We start from the raw sequence: 18,704 nt of genomic DNA, 5'->3' as shown, positions 1-18,704 counted from the left end.
TTTTTCTTTTTCAGTAGTTTTTTTTTTTTTTTTTTTTTTTTTTTTTCCAGACAGGGGCAGGATTCTGCTGTTTCTCCTGCCTCAGCCTCTCAAGCAGCTGCTATTTCAGGTGCACACCAGTGTGTCCAGCTTTGGGGTTGGGGGGGCTCAAGAATTGAACTCAGGCCTCCAGTGTGGTCTCAGCCTGTGAAAAATAGCACAATCCAATGTATATTACCGTGGCCATGCCAGCTGCAGTAAATGTGGATATTAAACTTACATTTGAAACATTTAAAACACATATTTCCCAGTGCCTTAGGACTTTTAAAAGTTTGTGGAATCAAATTTTTATCTTTCCTTCGAGTTTTCTTAAGTTCTTTTATTTTTAAAAAGATCTTCTAACCCTAGAATCTTTTTAATATTCTATGCCAGCAATGTGTTATTCTTGGTCTATGCTGCATGTTTTTTAACACAGAAATATGGGCATATTTTTTGTAATTCTCAAACTTTTTATGTTTGATTATCTCACTTAAGTATTTCATTTTGATTTTGTAACATTTTATCCATTTTAATTAATCTTTTGTAGGGTCATAATATTTCATTGAACCTATATTAAAAATATATGTTTTAAGCCTAACAAAGGTTAAACAAGGTTTTTACTCAGATCAGTTATGGTCTGATTAAGGAGATCTTGCAACACCTGTAGGACCATTACAAGGATGTTTTAGACACTTCTCCAATTCACAGAGTGGGTCACAACCAGCATTTTTAAATGTAGAATAAAATAGTAAACTATAGTAAAAAAAAAAAATAGCATGGCATAGCACACCATGTAATTTAAAAAAATCTGAGTGCTCTATTCATAGGAAAGATAAGAAGGGTAAATGTTCTGAGAAACGTTTTCTACGTGTTTGTGTATGTTAGTATATATGAAACTAGAGACATATATATTTGTGTGCGTGCTGTTTTGTATACCAGATGACAACATAAAATACATTTTTACTATCATTCTAGGGCAAGAAAATTTTGAATGCACTGAGATATTGTAGATAATATTTTATTAAAATATACTTGGAATATAGTATTTATTTAGTTAACTTTTATATGATAGGTTCACTTCTAAGTGTTTTCCATTTAATTCTCATGATAGGATTAGACTGCATTAATATTATTCTCCTTTTTCAGAGTAGGAAATTGTGGTATCAGACAGGTTAAGTACCTCTTAAAATGTGCTTTGAAATTTAAATTGTATTTGAATATACACTCATATTATTGTATACACATTTAAAACAGAGGTTAGAAAAATTGTTTTTTGTTGGGACCAGCAGGTGGCATGGAGGATAAGGCTCTAGAGTCTGACATGCTTGACTGTGGTTCTAGTTCAGGACCTGGTGGCTTGAAAATCACAATTGGTATAGAAGAAATCGTGGTGTCGAGGTAGGACTAACATCTCTGGCTAGGTCTACAGGGTTAGTGGTTCATGGAATGGAGAATACCAGACAAGATGAAATCACTACAGGCAAGCCTTTAATAGAAATCATTTGCTGCTCTCACTAGAAATCAATTACTGGCTCTCACAACTTGCCTACACAGACAGTTGCTTGCAGCCTGCTTGAGATAATGAAAGCTGAGGCTGGCACTTCTCATGTCTTTACTGCATTCCAGACAAGGAGTGTGTTCTCTCCTGGTCTGGAGAACAGGAGAGGGCAGGACCTCGAACAATATACTCTCTTTCATATATTTCACAATTTAGGACTACTTGCTGCCTAGGCTACAAATAGAAAGATTAACTATAGTCCTGAAAGCACTGACCGACTCAAGAACAATTAGCCTGAAAATACCCAGCAGACCAAAGCATCAGCACTGGCATCTCTTAAAAAAAAGAGATTTTTCCCCAGAAGTCTTTTTCCCCTAACTCCTTAAACAAAATAGTTTACAAAAAGTTTTTTTTCTTCTTCTTTTTAAATTTATGTCAAGGTCTGTATAACTGAGCTACTCCTACCCTAAGTGTGTGACGCATTCGGGCCCCGCCCCCGTCCACTTATCTTGAAGCTTTGACTCTTTCCTAATACTATTTCCTAATAAACTCTGCTTAGTGTCCTCATCGTTTGTCCAGTCTCTAATTCTTCATGCATGTCAGACAAAGAACCTGGTCATCTCACATCCTCAATTCAGCGATGGTGTTGGGCCTGATCTTCCCAACCCCCTGAAACGTGTGGCCATCTCCTGAGGGCTGATTTCTCTTCAGGGATCAAAAGTGCCCTATGGCAAAAAATAAATAAATAAGTAAATAAATAAAAATTCAGAGATAACCATTCTTCTATTTTGGAAACTTTGTTTTGATTATTTTTTCCCAAGTCTTTATTCTCATAAAAATACTACAATAATGTATTGGTGGATGAAATTATGGGGATATCTGATTATTTTCTTGGAAATTTGCTTGGCTGTATTTAAGACTTCAGATATATTTTGATAAATAATATCTGGAAAGATCACTGAAAAATTCATGCACCAATCAACAACATATATGTATGTATATAAATTGCATTAGGGCCAGCACATGACATGGTGATTAAGGTGGCTGGATCCCACATGGCAGATCATCTGGTTAGGGTCCCAGATCTTGTGGCCTTAGAAATACTGTGTGCATGTACCTGCAGGCTCAAAATTTCAAAAGGAGGGGAAAATAGAGGAGAAATAACTACAGCATGACCATGCTCCATAGGCAGTGTTGTCTCACTTTCTCTCTCTCTCTCTCTTTCTGTCTCTCGTTGGTGAGCTGATATGCCCTATTCCACACAAAAAAAGTGTCTTAAAGGTGGAGGTGCTCTTGCCTGTAGAAAACTAAGGTTCTTAATGCTGTAATTCTTTATTCATCTCTGCATTTATTTTGAAGTTCTTATCCTTAGCCTTATTAACAGAGTGTCTGCTTAGATTTCTAAGAATGGAAAAAGACCAGTGGACTTACATGAATTCCTATTTCCTATTTTTTTTAGGCTGTATTTTCTTAATACCTACAGGGCATCTTTTTGTGTTTTTTTGTATAGCTATTCTCTGATTAAGAGAAAATGAAACATGATTAGAGAGGCAAGCTATTAAGCCTGACTCATTGTTGCCATGCAGACAGGTCATGGCCACTGTGATCACCATTTTTTCTTATGAAAAAAAAGAACCCCCTATAGCAGACTTAGACACATGAAGGTGATTAAAATTATTTCCCTGTGTCTTTGGGAGCATCTCTCCTTTCCAAGCACAGAAGATAGGTAGTTCTTTGTAGTTAATACATTTCTCATCTTAGGTAACATTCAAACTGACACTTTTGTTTGGTTTGTCTACCAGGCCTTATTACTAGAGTGAACTAGGATGTGTTCTCTATTAATCCAGGATATCCTACAAAAAGTTTTAGAGAATGCGTTGGTGCATATTTTTTTAATCTAAGCATAGTTTTTTCATAAAACATACTTTCCAAGAACTTTTTGAAGATTCCTCATATATGTAGAAGATACGACAGTGAATCCACTAGGGAATTTCTTTGATAGTGATGTTATTGGGGGGGGGCTGCTATGATGTTGTTAGATTTAATTTTGAGATTCAAATGAGGGTTTTTTAAAAGTACATCCGAACAACCTGTTAAGTGCTAGGATACCATTAGATATTCAGAAACATATGATTAGCCGCTGTACCTCTTGAGAAAGGTCAGCCCGTGTGGCTGGGTGCTCAGTGTTACTAACTACTTATGACATCTAACTACCTAGGATAGCAAGGAGTAACGTGCAGTAATTAATCAGGCTTGGAACATAGAACTGGGGTTATGTGACATGGTAAACATTGTCATTAGAGGACTGGACAAATACGGGGTTTTAGACGAGCTTAGGTAGATGGTTCTACAGTACATGATGTTGGATGAGGCTGCAGGCGTCTGGGCTAGTCTGATCTTAAATGAGCAAAATGTCTCACTCTCACGGCTGACATTGCTGTTACTCTGCTGAGAGCTCATCTGTGGCCATTTACTGGAGGGATATACATGGGCTTTCCCTATAGCTTGGGCTTCTCAAAGATTGGTGGCTGGGGTCCAAGAGAAAGAAAGTGAAAAGGGTAAAAACCTTTCAGAGCTTGGCAAAGTTCCAGAGTGTTACTTTTCCAGTTTTAATAAACTCAATCCCTCAGTAGAGAGTGGAAGACATATACAAAGAGAAAAGGAATTGAATGTACCCATCAATGGTGTCTTCTTATAAAAGCCTTTTACATTAATGACATAGTTGGCATGTGCAGCAATTTTCATTCCTTCAGCTAAGGACTCTGTGATCTGCCTCCTTAAAATTACTAATCTTCCCTGTGGCTGTGTACCACCTTTTGTTAAGGCTGTGCTGTGAAATTTTTATTTCAGATACTAGCCTTTTCAATCCTAGTAGTTCCATTTAGGTTCTCTTTTATAATTTCCATTCTTGTGCTGAGATTCCCCAGGTTTTCTATTTTTATGCTGTTTTCCCCCTCTTAATACTTAAAGCTTTTGTGATAATTGTAATTTTATTGCTAATTTTATTTTTTTTCATGTTCCTGTGTTTATTCATGTTAACTGATATCGCCACTTAACCAAATGATTATAGACCTGTTATATAAGAGAATACAAATTCGTTATTATATGGACCTGGAGGTCAGCAGTCTAGCATGGTTCTCATTGTGCTAAAATCAGGTGTCTACAGCACTTGTGTTCCACTTAGAGGCTCTTGAGAGAGGAATCTGTTCCTTTTTCTTTTCCAGCTTTTAGAGGTGCCACATTGTTAGCTAATATCCTCAAGAACTTCAACTTCAAAGTCAGAAACATCAAGTTGAACTCTCACATCACATTAACTAAATTCCTCCTCTGTAACCCTCTTCCAATTTTAGCAATCTTTATTGTGTCCATTTGGATAATCCCGGGTAATCTATCTGAATCATCTGATGAGGAACATTAATTCCTGATTATACGTGATCTAACGTTAGACTCTGGGTATTAGGAGATTGACAACTTTTAAGGGGGCAGGGGATGGGGGAGGAATGTCTTTACTCTGCTCACCACATCAGTCCAATCAAAGTTTCATATTTTAGATATAGTAGTTTCAATTTAGAATCTCCATTTTGTTCTTCCCTATAGGGTTTATTCTTTTGAGATCGCTCATAATTTCTACTATGATGTCAGTCATTTCCTTTAAGACTTTAAAACAGTTATGCTGGTTGTTCAAAATAATGCTTTACTAATTTCAGTGTTCCAAGTTCTGACTATTTTTTTTTTTTGAGAGGTTTTCGCTATAGGGCGCGTGCGCTCGCCAGACAGACAGAGAGAGACAGAGACAGAAAGCGAGAAATCACCCCCCAGGGGGGATGGTCACGCCGCAATCCCTTCTCCTCCATTCTCCTCTCGGGATCTTGGGCACGCACGCACACACGCCCGGCGTGAGTTTTAAGCCACCGGGTCCAGGACGTGAACCGCGGTCGACTACGTGGGAGTCCAGTGACATAGCCATTACGCTAACTGCTGGTTCCCCAAGTTCTGACTTTTTTTGATAAGGTACAAGGTATATATAACCTATACCACATTGTAATAAAGATATTTATGTTTAGAGTACCAGCAGTAAGTTCTAATTAGCAGCAGCATGTACTCTATAACCTCTGATTACAAGCACTTATCTTTACTCATTTTATCCATTGTCCTTTAAGACAATCCACTCACAAATTCACCAGTTCTTCCATAAAACTTCAGATGCAAGTATTGGCCAGTCACTATACTGAAGTGGTAGCACAATGCTCTTTGATGAAGAAGCCACATGAGAAGGTCCTGGGTTTGCATCCCATGATTTCTCAGTACATGCAGGGAATGGAAGCACACACTTAAGATCCTGGCCAGCTAGGAGTGGGGTGAGTCACACACCAATACCCTATTAGGGGTGCATTTTTCTCTCTTTCTCATCTAACTCTTTCAAGAAGAAATTAAGAAAAAGTGAGATGTTTTAAATTTTCTCTGATAATCATGGAATATTTGCCAATGCTTGACAATATGTCCTAGCTCTGAAGTTTTCCCAAGGACAGCCTATACATTTATTTATCTGTATCACTTGCTTTGTCCCGCCTCCTTTGCAGATCTGTCATCTGGACTTTATTTCTACCCGTAATTTCTAACCTTGGAGTATCTACTTTGTGGGCCAATTCTAGACTCTTGATTCATTAGCATGAATGTGTTAGTCAGAGGTCTTAGATTGAGACAATGGAAAAATGACTATCTACTTTTTGAGGCTCTGAAATTGTCATTTCTACTTACCTCAAAATGGAAAATAAAGCACACATATGAGAGAGAAAGTGTGCACCTATGTGTGTGTGTTTGTGTGGGTGGATGTGTTGTATTTCTTGTGATCTGGGGTAGAATTTAAATAATTTTGTCTTTCTTCTAGAATAAAAAAAGATGAAGAATCTAAGAGGTCAATTCAGCAAAGTCAGTTCTGTTTATATTCTTTATGCAAATTCTGCTCCAAGAGTCAATTACTAATATGATAATCTATTTTCCTAACCTTAAGGAGAGGATTTGTGTGTGCATAGTAAGGGTGTATGAACTTTACCCATATAAAAATTGTAACTAATCATTGGTAACTTTTGTATGTATGGAAAGTGAGTGTGTGTGTATGGCTTTAAGGAAGTGAAATATCTGAGTTTCACCTGGAGGAAAAATTATGCAGTTTAGTCCCTCGAAAATAACTTTTCCTATTAAGCCTACATTATAAAGTAATGCTTATGAGGTCCACATCATTAATTTGTACTCACTCATTATATTTCTAAACTCTAGCATAGAATAGAATTTTGGGGGATAATTAATGAGTAGTTAAATGGATATTCAGGGGGAAAATCTAATTTTTAAAGAAAATTCTATCATCCTGCATCAAAATGATAAACTTAATCAACTTACTCTATATATTTCCTTACAGGATACCAAGATAAGCCAAGTTTAATTTTGTTACATTTATCACATTAAAAACTCAAAGTTTATAAACGTCAATTTGACATGTACCCTTTTGCATCTTGTCAAAGCATATTTCTATCTACTAAACATTAATACAGTCACTCTTATTGACAATGTCGATGTTAATGCTTTCTTTAAAAAAGAAGAAAAGATGCCATAAATTATTCTCTGGGACCAAATTTCTTCTCTAGAAATTACCGGCATAATTATTTTGCTTACTTCTCCATTCCAAAATGCACATTTTCATTTCACATAAAATGCACATTCTCATGATTCATTTTTATCACCTCTTAAAATAAATATCCATGTTATGTGGCCTCTAGATATGACCAAGGAGCAGCGATGTGTAAACACACTCTAGGTTTATTTCAGGTGAAATAAAATATGAAATAGGTCATGCAGACAATACAAAATGACCTCATATTTAGAAACTGAACATTGAACAACCTCAGAAACTACATTAAGCAATTTTGTTACTGAAACAATATTAAGTAGCTAAGGTAGCAAAATATTAAGCAGCCAATTCTGTGACACATTAAGGTGGTCTATTAACAATGAATTCCTTCTTGTTTCTGTAATTGAACTCACTTCAACAGCCGCTTTTATGAAGCTTACGTAAATGAATAGCTCTCTTACTTCCATCACATTCATTTTTATTTCTTGTCATAGGATGAATGTGTGTGTGCAAAGAAAACTCTAAAGTTGATGGAAAGGCTTACCCTCAGTGGCACAGTCGGTAGTGTACTGGAATGCAGTATTGGAGACCACATGGCCGACCACAGGTTCAGATCCTGAGCTTAGGCAATCTGAAACATACCAGGTTTGCATGGACGTATCTGTGATCCTGAGGAGCCAGAGGTTGGAGAGATGGAATCATGGGGAAACAAGATCCTGTCAAGAGTTCCCCCTCTCTGGCTCTTGGTCATGCTCACACACACTCTCCATCAAAAATAAAATATGAATTAAAAATTAAACAATTTTTAAGTTCATGAAAAAGTGGAATTGAACTATGAATTCATTTGATGCAAAAACTATTTAAAACTGATGCATAGTTTTTTCATAGTGCCCATTTTCCATGAACTTCTTGAAGATTCCTCATGTAATAGACAAGTCAGAGAACAAAGAAAGAAGATTTCAATTTAGATCATTTTATTTCTGATTTGCCAGAAAACAAGCAAACATATATTTTGGCAATAGTTGTTATTACATGTGGATCACAAACAAACAAACAAACAAAACAGAATTGGGTAGGATATTATAAGAAAGAATTCAGATAGCAGGGAATTTTATGAATGAGAAGCACTAGGACTTAACTAGGGCCAGAGGAAAAGTATACTCACTCTCATAGCAGAAAGGCAAGGTATTAAAGAGGAAGGAATATATATTCAAATATTTAAATTTTATATTGGGTGCATGTATTCACTAGAAGGAGAAATAGATAGAAAATGAGAATGCACCATCCAGGGAGAATGGCCATGCTGCAATCCCTTCTTTTCCATTATCCTCTTGAGATTCTATGCAGACACACACCTGTACCCAGTGTGGGTTTTTGTTTGTTTTGTTTTTCAAGCTGCTGAGTCTGGCACTCAAAACCATGTAGTAGGCCGCAGGGGATACAGTTGCCTAAACACCACACTACTGGCTGACCAGTGGCATATCTTTGTCTGAGTTAGGGAATCAGAACGCTAGATCTCCCTGCTGGAAGGAAGATAACATTATTGCTAATAAAATTATTGTTATGTTTTAGACATCAATGACTATAATATTAAAAACTTATTTATTTAATTCAGTAGCTACTGTAGGTCAAGAATTTTATAAACATTTACCTTGACCTTTTGAAGAATTATTAATACCATTTTTACCATTAGAAATTTAGGTTCAGGGCCAGACCTATAGCCTACTGGTTAGGTGAGCTAAATACCACATGGACCATATAATTCAAATTCTGGCCCTGGTAGCTTGAGAAACCTGCCGAGTGCATGTGTGTGGGCCCTGAATCCCACCAGGGTGGATAAACAGAAAAGGACTGAGTTGTGACTGCCCCACTGAGGAGTGCTTTCTAACTTTCCTGTTCTCTCTCAGTCTGTCTCTGGTGAGTTACCTTAGGTTTACTCCATGGAGAGACCTGGGGAAAACCAAAAGTTTCTGGACTCATATCTTCTATTTTTCTGATTAGATGGCAGGAGTCATATTATTCTCTGCATTTCAATTTGGACATAACTCCATGAAAGAATTCCACCTGACTTTTGGTTTAAACCACACCAGCAACCCCTAACACTGTAACTAGGAAGGTGAGATTTTGTACATGGTCCAGCATGAAATTCATCCCAGCCCTCTTCCAAACACTGTTATTGGGGAGGCAGAATCATGTTGGGAGTAAGCAGCTGTCTTCATTTTTTAGTGCTTCAGTGACACGCTACTTTAAACTGTGTGGCCTAAATAAAGGGAATGTAAATGGAGGTAAATGGAGACGAGACGTACAAAATTAAGGTTTTGGTCAGATTGGTCCTTCTGAGGGTCATAAGGGAAGGTGTTGTTCCAGGTCTCAATCTTTGGCTTGCAAAGGGTTATACTCCCCTGGCATTTCTTTACATGGCATTATCTCTGCATGTATGATTTTCTCCAAAATGCTTGTTTTTAAAAATTTTTATTATTATCATAATCTTGTTTATATTACATTGAATTACATGTACCTTTTTTGTCTTTCTAAATTTATTATCATAATCTTGTTTATATTACAATGATCCAAAATGCTTCTTATAAGGCCAACAGTTGTCTTGCTTTAAGTTGATTACTTCTTTTCAGACCTTATCTCCAACAAGGCATGTTCTGAAATGGTGCATGTCAGGGCTTCAATATATGAATCTGAGAAAAGAAGCATGAATTGAACTACAAAGGTGTTCTCACTTAACAATATGGTTGAGGTTTCCAAATGAACACTAGATACAACCCCCTGGTTACAAAAAGCATTATTTCTTGTACTAGTATGCAGAAGCATACTCAGTAGCCTCAAATGGTATATAACCAGGGAAGGCTATGTGTGGTCTATACAAACTAGGCATCTCATCATTTAGGACTCCTTGGTTGTTTTAGGCCTTTTGTCACTGTTTTACTTCATGTATTATTCTTTTTTGTTTGTTTGTTTTTGCTTTTCTTTTTTTTTTCTTTTTGCCCTAGGAGCATGTGTTCACTGAAGCACATGGTGATAGAGAAAGTGAGAAATCACTCCATGAGAGGATGGCCATGCCGTAATCCCCTCTACTGCATTCTCTTCCTGCAATTTTGGGCATATAGAAACACACACACACACACATACACACACACACTGTGAATTTCAGATTCCACCTGACTTTTGGTTTAAACCACACCAGCAACCCCTAACACTGTAACTAGGAAGGTGAGATTTTGTACATGGTCCAGCATGAAATTCATCCCAGCCCTCTTCCAAACACTGTTATTGGGGAGGCAGAATCATGTTGGGAGTAAGCAGCTGTCTTCATTTTTTAGTGCTTCAGTGACACGCTACTTTAAACTGTGTGGCCTAAATAAAGGGAATGTAAATGGAGGTAAATGGAGACGAGACGTACAAAATTAAGGTTTTGGTCAGATTGGTCCTTCTGAGGGTCATAAGGGAAGGTGTTGTTCCAGGTCTCAATCTTTGGCTTGCAAAGGGTTATACTCCCCTGGCATTTCTTTACATGGCATTATCTCTGCATGTATGATTTTCTCCAAAATGCTTGTTTTTAAAAATTTTTATTATTATCATAATCTTGTTTATATTACATTGAATTACATGTACCTTTTTTGTCTTTCTAAATTTATTATCATAATCTTGTTTATATTACAATGATCCAAAATGCTTCTTATAAGGCCAACAGTTGTCTTGCTTTAAGTTGATTACTTCTTTTCAGACCTTATCTCCAACAAGGCATGTTCTGAAATGGTGCATGTCAGGGCTTCAATATATGAATCTGAGAAAAGAAGCATGAATTGAACTACAAAGGTGTTCTCACTTAACAATATGGTTGAGGTTTCCAAATGAACACTAGATACAACCCCCTGGTTACAAAAAGCATTATTTCTTGTACTAGTATGCAGAAGCATACTCAGTAGCCTCAAATGGTATATAACCAGGGAAGGCTATGTGTGGTCTATACAAACTAGGCATCTCATCATTTAGGACTCCTTGGTTGTTTTAGGCCTTTTGTCACTGTTTTACTTCATGTATTATTCTTTTTTGTTTGTTTGTTTTTGCTTTTCTTTTTTTTTTCTTTTTGCCCTAGGAGCATGTGTTCACTGAAGCACATGGTGATAGAGAAAGTGAGAAATCACTCCATGAGAGGATGGCCATGCCGTAATCCCCTCTACTGCATTCTCTTCCTGCAATTTTGGGCATATAGAAACACACACACACACACATACACACACACACTGTGAATTTCAGGCCACCAAGTCTGGAACTTGAACTGTGGTCGATCATGTGAGAGTCCAATGCTTAGTAACTCCATACCACCCGCTAATACTCTCTGTGTTGTTTCAGATGTTACTATCTTTCAAAAATTGTACACTATATCACAACACATGTGCAACTTTTATTTCCTCCAAATTTCAATAGTAGATACAATTGTGCACATACAAGTTTGTTCAGTGTATACAGAAATATTTACCTAAAAGATTGTGTTTCTCCAGAATTGTTTACATTACAAAACAATTAAGGCACCTGGAGGTGAGGATGTTCCAATTGTGTTTAATTAATTTGCAGAATCAGCACTATGTATTGGATGGATGACCAAATTAAATGAGTCTGCTATCACCAACCAGCCAGCATGAGAGAAACAGATCATTAAGCTTGTAATTTTCACAGGTAATAAAGATCTGAGAATAATCACTGAATGTTTTGCCCCATCCTATGATTGTGTATTTAATTCCCAAAGATGCAAATAAAAACCATAAAGCTACCAAATATTTTGAGCAATGAGCCTGTAATATGCCTCCAATACCCTATCACACTCTATTTAAGTCAAGTAGCTACACTGGTGAAATAACCAGTTTTCTTTTAATGGCTTCAACACTGGATTTTTTTGATGAGTTTACATTGTGAACTTGTTTGTGACTAAGTGCCAAGGGAAGATTGACAACACAGATTGGAATGGAAATGATCAATATCAAATACCACTATTAATGCTTAATTAATAAATAATGTCACAGAAAACAGGTTTTAAACAATGACAGGAAATGAGAAAACTAAAGGTAGGAGATTGATCGTTAGACATGTCCCAATAATGTCCTAAAATACAACTTTAAAAAAGCAGCACAGGTAGGCCCGCTGGGAAATTACAGGGAGAAGCCTCTGCCTGGGTTCATCGAGATTAAGGTGACTGTGAGCAAAGACTTTAATACCAGGCTTTGTGGATCACAGCTGCAGGTCCAGACTGGGGAACTGAGAATGTTAAAAACACTTCAGGTCTTTTGGCTGCATACACAGTAAAGGACCACTGCCAATAGAAGGTGCTTTTACCAGTCCCCACAGAGGCATTAGAGACAAGAAAATTAGCTGGGGGAATTTAGAATCATGGAATCTCATGATTAGAGCAAAAAGGATCAAGAATATTGATCTGAGTAGTTCCCAGTTGGGTATCTTTTTTTTTTTTCTCTTTTTTTTACTATTATTTATAGTCTCCAAACATTATTGCACTTGAACTTTCATAATTTGATAAAACATTCTGGAAACTAGTTTAACAGACAAACAACACTTTAAAACAAACATGACTATATGGCATTTTTAATTGTCACGCACACCCTCCACCACCCACTTTCCACCAACCACTTTTCCCACTTACAGTCTCTAGCATCCACACCTAACCTCTCCAAATCACATCTTCAGATCTCAACCTTTCCCAGAAGTAGCGGACATTCAGTACAAATTGAGTGGAATATACAATGTGTAACTTTCGAAATCTAGTCACTTCCCTCAATATTAAGTCTTCTATATTTAGCCATTTGAATACATGTCTTAATTATCTGCTGAATTTTGCAAATATTTTAATTTGTGTTGCTCTACTTTCGCTATTCTTATTTAATGAGATTAGACTGGGGCCTAGGAGTTAGGAAACATATTAAAGTACCATAAACTGTTTCACTTAAAACAAGAGAAATTTATTATCTCATAGTTTCATAGTTCTGGAAGACAGTTTAAAAGCAAGGTGTTAGTAGGGCCAATAACCTTCTGAAGACTATATGGAAGAATTTTTCTTTTTTCTTCCTCATTTCCAGTGGTTACCAACAATTGTTAACAGTCCCTGACTTGTAGATACACTACTCCAATCTCTACCTATGCCATCAGATGGCGTTCTTCCTATCTATATCTTTTTGTCCAAATTCCCTGGATTTTATAACACCATGCATTAGAGTAGAACTCACTTTAATACAGTACGACCTCTCCTTGACTTGAGCTCATTAAGGAAAACTCTTTTCCAAATAAGATTACATCCACAAGGTCCAGCTATTAGGATTTCAACATATCTTTCAGGGCGTAGCACAATTAAATCCACAATAGGAAGAGATGCATGGTAGGATATCATTATATCATAATCTCATCACACAGATATACTACACATAAGTAAACTCAAAAGTAATTTAATGGCCAAATGCTTTAAAGTAATTAAAAAACAACACATTCTGAGTATTTATTACCTTTGTCTTTATTGTGATTTATTATTATAACTTTTTATCTATTTTTTCTATTTTTATTCATTTTCACATTTTATTGATTCACAGAAGATCTTAATGTAAATGCTTTCAATAGCAAGCACAGTTGATATATACTAATCTATGAAGACATGTCCATCTTTAGGCATAAAAGTTGGTGAGTAGAATGAACACACTATAAAGTAGCACCTAGCTGTGGCTCTATAGCTTACTGTAGTCATTAAATAGATATTTTATTTTTTACATTTTTTTTAATTTCAAGAAAAGCAATTTTAGCTTTAATAAATTAAAACCAAAACAAGTTAAGAAAAATTTGTTTAAGACTTAAAGCCAGAAAAAAGTTTAAGATTCTGTTGAAACAGTAAATAGATACTAAAACTGAAACAACAGATATGAACGAAGCTAAAATCTAAATATCTTATTAAAGTTAGCAGTGTCTGTATTTAACAGCTGTCTTTCAAAGCCTTTAAACATTTAGTAACTGGCACAATAATGTGGTATGAACTAATGCCAACAAATCACTGATTAAATATAGAATATATCCTAAATTTGGAAATGATGATGTTAAAAATGGTTGCTAAGAAGAACTAGTTTTAGGGATGGCAGGTTGTGGGGTGATTAAGGTGCTGGACTCTCACATATCTGACCATGCTTTGTATCCTGGAACCTAGCAGCTTGCCTTCTCACTTTCTCTCTCTCTTTCTCTCACTTTCTGATAAAGTACAAAAGAATAATAACTAAATAAAATTAAATTCTTAAAAATAAAAGGAGCACTAGTCTTTTTCCAATCTGTGTTTTTGTTTTGTTTATTTGTTTGGTTGGTTTTTATTTCAGTGTTAATCAAAGCCAAACTTTGCCTGTCACCCATTCATTGTGACAGGAAAACAGTAGTCAAAATGAGAAATATAAGTAATTTGAACACTATTTTCTGTTAGATAATTCTTCATAGGTCCTTCCTATTTCTGCAAAACTTACAAGTATGCATGCATATGCATACAATTCTAGAGGTTTCACACATCCTGACTTTACATTATATTAATATTTTTAAGAGTATTTTTTCTGCTACAAGACTCATGTGCTTGCCAGAGAGACAAAAAGTACGAAATCCCCCCCCTTGGGGAAATGGCCTCACTACATACAATCCCTTCTCCTCTAGTCACCTTTTGCATTTGCAGCACACATGCACACATGCATACATGTGTTTTAAGCCACTGGGCCCAGGACTTGAACCAGGATCAGCTACATGAGAGTCCAGCAATGTAACCATTATGCCAGTCCATTGGTTCCAGATTATATCAATATTACCTAGCTGTAATAATCCAAACAGTAGGATACATAAAAAACAAGTATATGAAACAATGTAACAGAATAAAATTCAGAGATAAACTCTCACATGCACAGTCACTGTTTTTGCACATCTACAAAGAATACACAGTAGGAAAAGAATATTATTTTCAATAAATGTGTGGAACATTGTATATCCACACGCAAAAATAACTTTGGACCCTTATGTTGCACCATATATGGAAATCAATTCAAAATAAGTTAGAAGTTTAAAGAAGCTGAAACTGTAAAACTCATAGAAAAAAAATTACAGGGAGAAATCTCCTTAATATTTGTCTTGGCAATACTCTTTTCCAAGAGTACAGGCAACAAAAGCAAAAATAAACAAGTAGGATGACATAAACAAAAAATTCCTGCACAGCGAAGAAAACAAGAAAATGAAAAGGCAACCTATGGAATAGGAGGAAACATTTCTAAACTATTTATCTGATAAGTGATTAATACACAAAAATTACATAAAGAATGCCTACAACTCATATTAAAATCCATTTATAAACTGTACCCTGAAACCTAAGTCAGCATGTCTTTAAAGAAGATATAAAGGTATAGACAGGTCTATATAAAGATGCTCAGCAAGAGTATTCATCAGAGAAGTGCAAATCAAAACTATAATTAATTTTTACCTCCCAAGTGTTAGAATGACTATTATTGAAAAATCAGAAGATAGCAAGTGTTGAAGAGATCATGGAGAAATGGAATCCTTGTAGATTGTTGTTGAATATATACATTAGTATACTTAGTATGGAAAATGTATAGAGGTTCCTCAAAACTTGAAAAATCAAACTACCTTACATACCATATATACTACATAGCAAAGGAAATAAAATCATTTTCTCTAAGAGATAGTCAAACTCCCATTGTCCTTTTCAGCATTATTTATCATAGACCCAATGTGGAAACAACCAAAGTGTCAGCGATTGAATGATTTTAGAAAACATATATTTACAATGTAACATCGTTTATCATTGAAAAAGAATGAAATGATATAATTTGTGACAACATGGGTGAACCTGAAAGACATGTTAAATGAAATAAGGCAGATACAAAAAGCAAATATTTCATGACCTCATATATGTAGAGTATTTTTAAAAATCTGATTTTAAAAAAGAGTAGAATAGTGGATACTACGGTCAGGAAAGTGGAGAAAAACAGAGAAGAAGTTGGTCCAAGTGTATAGACGTTCATTTATAGCATAAAAGAGTTATTTAGATTTATTGTACAGCATTATTACTATAGTTAATACTGTATTGCATAATTGAAATTTGCTTACAGTACATCTCAGATCTTCTCACTACCAAAAGGTAACTGTTAGGTGATGAATATGCTAATTAGTTTGGTTGTGTTTATCTTTTTATAATGTATACATATGTCAAGGTATCGCATTATACACATGAAATATATATAATTTTGTCAATCATACCTCAACAAAGATGGGGAAAATTTATTTAAAAAACAATGGATCTGAGGTATTGGTAAGTTTGCTATGTCAAGGAAGACACTAGGCTAACAAAACCATTTGCAAATAATGAGGGTGGTAGAAAATATAATGTTGAGTTCAGATGTGATGTATTGGTTAAGTCGGCGGGATTCCACGTGGCCAACTGCAGGGTTTGAGTCCTGAATTCACTGGCTTGGGAAACACAATGGATCCATATACATTGATGCCCAAAATCCTGAATGGAGAAATGCAGACAAATTTTGGTGTAACATTCCTGTTTAGGTTAGGGACATTCCTGTTTAGGTTAGAGACATTATCTTTCTCTCTGTTTCTTTCCAATTAGCACACGCACACTCTGTCTAAATTTTAAAAAAGAAAAGAACCATAATATTTGTGGTTGCCAAGACTCAGATCAAGTAAAACTTCATTTGAGCTGGAGTTCCCAATTCTAGAGAGGGAAGTGGAAAATGTAAAATCCTCTTGTCCCTCTGTACTCTTGGGAAGTAGTTCCATCACCTCTACAGATACTAAAAATCCAGAGACACTCAACTGTCTTATATACAATGAAATGGTGTTTGCATATCACATTCATACACCCTCCCTTTAAGTCATATACTTTACGTCATCTCTAAATTACTTACAATACAATGTCAATACTATGTAAATAGTTGTTGTATTGTTTATGGAATAATGATAAGAAAATGTCTATAAAACATTCAGTACAGACACAACCAATTTTTGAAAAAATAATTTTAATCTTTGGTTGGTTTAATCTGCAGATGCAGAATCCATTATGTGAAGGACTAACTGCATTTTTGATTAAAGATCAAGAAACACAGAGATTTTTATCTTTGTTTTTTAGCTTTTAAACCCAGGAGAGAATTAGCCAATTAAAAAAAAAAATTATCATTTGGATTCCAAATTGTAAGATACATTATCCAAATGCATGGCTTAAAAATGGAGAAAAGCTATCTGCCCTTAGTGAAATCTGAATAAACAAAAACTAAACATTTTATTTTCCATTTGTATAAGTGTTGATCTGTACCACAATAAACATTAGGCCAAATAATATAGAAATTGGACCCCGAGTAAAATGCTGCTACAAAAATAAGCAAACAAAAAGAAAAACCTGATTACATGGTATTGATTTAGTAGTTGTGGGGAAAGCAAGGAAAGTGATTCCAAGCATAAAATGATGGAGATCCATATTAGCAATAGAAATGCATGTAGTAAAGAGCTGTTTGAAATCACCTGGAAAGCAGATTCTATGCCTATTAGACGTATAGCTTTGGGGAAGAATAAAAAGCAATGTTCACAGTGTGTGAGCTGTGGCCTGCATTTACCAAGGTCTGAGAAAGTCACAAGCTCTAAAAATGATTGCTTAATTTGCAACTGCCAAAACAAACAACAAAAATTCATTCCTTTTTTTTTTTGGAGAGAGATATTTTTGCCATAGGGTGCATGTGCTCACTGGAGAGAAAGAGCGAGATGGAGAGACAGAAAGCAAGATGTCACACCCCAGGGGGGATAACAACATTGTGATCATTTCTCTTCCATTCTGTTCTTAGGATTTTTGCGCATGCGTGCACATGTGCCTGGTGTGGGTTTTAAGCCACGGGTCCAGGGTCAATCACATGGGAGTCCAGCACTTAATCACTGTGCCCCTTGCTGGCCCCCAAATTCAATCTTAAGGAGACTTTTATTTTTTAAAATTTATATTGAAAGAAGTAAGAAACTATCCCAATGAAGGTAGGGGGTCTATCGCAATAGGGGGAACATTTCAAGCATGAGATCGTTAAACATCTCAAAATATTAGAAAAACAATGGCTTTATTTTATAGGGATGATTAAACAAATCTAAAGGAGAAACAAGTGTTTCCTTGAGATGAAATGAGGAGGGAATGCTTTTTCCTGAGGTCAGCAGACTCTCTTTTTTATTTTTTATTTTTATTTTCTTTTTTCTTTTTTCTTTTTATATTTTTGAGAGGTTTTCACTATAGGGCACGTGCGCTCACCAGACAGAGAGAGACATAGAGACAGAAAGCAAGAAATCACCCCCCAGGGGGGATGGTCACACCGCAATCCCTTCTCCTCCATTCTCCTCTTGGGATCTTGGGCATGCATGCACACGTGCCTGGCATGAGTTCTAAGCCACCAGGTCCGGGATGTGAACCGCAGTCGACTACGTGGGAATCCAGAGACATGGCCATTATGCTAACTGCTGGTTCCCAGCAGATTCTCTTTTAAG

The sequence above is a fragment of the Tupaia chinensis genome, unplaced genomic scaffold (genome assembly GCF_000334495.1).
Source record: "Tupaia chinensis unplaced genomic scaffold, TupChi_1.0 Scaffold144737_1, whole genome shotgun sequence".
NCBI lineage: Eukaryota > Metazoa > Chordata > Mammalia > Scandentia > Tupaiidae > Tupaia > Tupaia belangeri.
This window is presented reverse-complemented; position numbering follows the sequence as displayed.